This window comes from Tetrao urogallus (genome assembly GCF_951394365.1).
Source record: "Tetrao urogallus genome assembly, chromosome: 1".
NCBI classification, from domain to species: Eukaryota; Metazoa; Chordata; class Aves; order Galliformes; family Phasianidae; genus Tetrao; species Tetrao urogallus.
In genome coordinates, this window is record NC_136813.1 from 139,873,758 (window position 1) to 139,876,642 (window position 2,885).

Genomic DNA, 2,885 nt, shown 5'->3' on the forward strand with positions numbered 1-2,885 from the left:
GGTTAAAGAGCCCATTCCTGTTATTGCCAGAGACTGACTTTCATTGCTATGGCTGACTTGCACAACTCAGAAGAAAAATTTTGAAAGAAGTCATCATCAGATGACTGCAGAAACGTTTATGTTTCAGAGAGAGCACTCCACAGTCCCAAGGAGAAGAACAGAATGGGAGTTAGCCACCAGTGGTGATTGACTGGCAATCAACAATGCAATGGGCACATTGACAATCCAGCTGATGTTTAGCAGGGCACTTCATACGTGCTTTCATGAAATCACAGCCTGAACCCTGCGTTGTCTGGTGGGCAGTGATGGAAGAACTGCTGGCACAGCTGAACAACAACTTTATTTTTTTCCCTCTGTTGTTTGCTACTTGAACAAAGGACCATCCTAACTCAAGAATGTCACCGCAAGTTCAGACGTCTGTGTACTGAATTATAACACTGCAGTTGCAAATTCTCCTTACGAGCATGCATTTTTACCAGTGACTTTTGCATGCCAGCACTGGGGATATTCTCTGCGTGTTTGGTTATGAGGAAGGAGGTATCACTGGAAAGAAAAAAATAGTGCTGTCTATGATAATGACTCTTTGCTTCCCAACAGACTGCTATGACTGTTTATTTTAGAGATACTTATTTCTGGAAATATTACTAATGAGAAAGAAAATAGTTTTTATTAAGGCCTTGTTATACAGAAAGTTTTGGGTTGTTTTTTTTTCTTTTTTTCTGATAGTAACAACCTTGCACATAACACAGAAGTGACCTCTATAGCTTTATCTTGCAATTTACATGATTATAAATAATCCAGTTTGAAACTGACAGAATTCCAATTTGGATTGAATTATATCTCAAGAGCATGGCACAGCTTTATTCAATTTGGATAAATTCTTCCTCTTCAGGTGTGCAGTGGCATACTGCACGCTTTCAGGTCTGAACTTGGCCGCTTTGCACGCAGTGATATTGAGGCTTCCTTCACACTGATGGGGTGATCGAGTCAAAACCAAGCAACAAAAAAAAAAAAAAGAAAAGCAAACCACCACCCACTCAATCTCTGAAAAAAAAATAGTGAAAATTCTTCTATGTAGACAAGGCCTACAAGATATATTTAGTTCTATGAATGTTTTGTAATGTATTTGATTAAGAAATCAATACTTTTGAAACAGGATTTCTATGAAAAATAACGAGCAAGGTTACTTTCTTGGATGTTCCTCCTCTGCCGGATAAACTGCATACATATTTATCAGAAAGAGGTAAAACCCTCTTTGTAATGGAAATGTCTGTGCTTTTTGATCTGGTTTTTCATTCTCTCTGTTTTAGCAGGAATGTTCAGGTTACTTTCATTACATGGTTCTTTGGAGTTCACTGTGGTGTGAAAATCCCTCCAGGCAAGACACCTCGTTGCCTGTTTCTAGCCAGTAACAAACTCATGGTTTTCTTACTAGAATACTGCTTTAAGTTATTTTTATAAAGTTGTAACTGAAGGATTTTAAAGTGAGTTCTGTATGTATCAAAAGGACAGTTTGTGGTGTTCTTTCTCTGGCCAGTTTATTAAATAGATTGAATGTTTGCACAAACAGGTTCTCATTTTGATGACTTCCAGGCAAAGAAAGCAGGTGATGGCACAGTAGCTTTTTTAATAGGCCAGAAGAGGGCGCCTTGATAAAGTTGTGATTTCTTTCAGCCTTTTGAATTCTGCAGGTAGATATTTCTCTGAAAACAGGATATGGGGCTATTCCATGTGGGGGGTTTTTTTGTGAGCTAAATATATCAGAAGAACATAATTAAAAAGAAGGAATAAATTGGGACCAACTTTACCAGTGTTTGCTGTGTGCATATAGCTTCTGAAAAAACAGAGGTCTGGGTTCCTGAGCTGTTCCACAATTTAGTTCTTCACTTCAAAGCACATGGATAGCATTAATTTTTATACATGTCTGCAAGAATGTCAGATCCTGGTGTGTAGGGAGTAAAGACATGAGCATGACTTTGCAATACTGCACCCACATGTACCTGTTCTTTGTCAAGAGCCATGTCACTGAGGTAATGTGTGTTATTATGCAGTGACTGATAATTCAAGAAGTTTTTGTTCATACTTTTTAATTTAAATTGAAACTCTGAGGTTTTTAGCATGGTTAAATAAAGGACTATGAGGCAATACCAGCACAATGAGAAGTGCACTTCTGCCATGCAGCGTAACGCGAGGCAAACAATGCAGTGATGTCCTCTTGGGTTTGACCAAGTTGCTTGTCTTGCTGTGGGGTTCCTGTTCCACCGTATTCCTACAGTTATGAGGTGTGGCATGAGGTGACTTGAGGTGTCTCCAAGCAAATTTTTCCTTTGGTGGCACATTGAGGTCACTGTGTAATGGAAAGAAGATCCCAGAAAGAAAAACTGTGCTGTAAGCAAAAGCTGTTAGGTGTTTTAGTGTAACCATTTCCTGCAAGGAGGTTTCTTGTCCCAATACCGTCAGCATATCCCAAAATAAAAACACACAACTGGTAACTTCCCATCCAGGCAGGCTGAGACAGCGGTGTGTACAAGGGCACTGCAGGTCAACACCTGGCTGGCAGATGGCTGCAGAGGAGCTCACACTGTCCTTGTTTGCACTTTCCTTGGCTCTACTGGCACAATTTCCCCCTTAGCTGTACAGCTGCTAAAAATAACAGCCTTAAGCTAATAGCCTGTGTTGTATTAAGCTGTTAAACTTGCACTGGTCATATTGAAACTGCTGCTTATTGCCCATTTAGAGCTGAAATAAGATTCTTCGAGGTTACCTTTCAGTAGTTGAAGTCAGATGGAGAGCACGTTGCATTTGTGCTGTCCTGAGGGGCCCTTAGGAGCACTCTGCATAATTCTTACTGCAGCACCAGGGGGGAAACAAAGCAGCAGCATGGT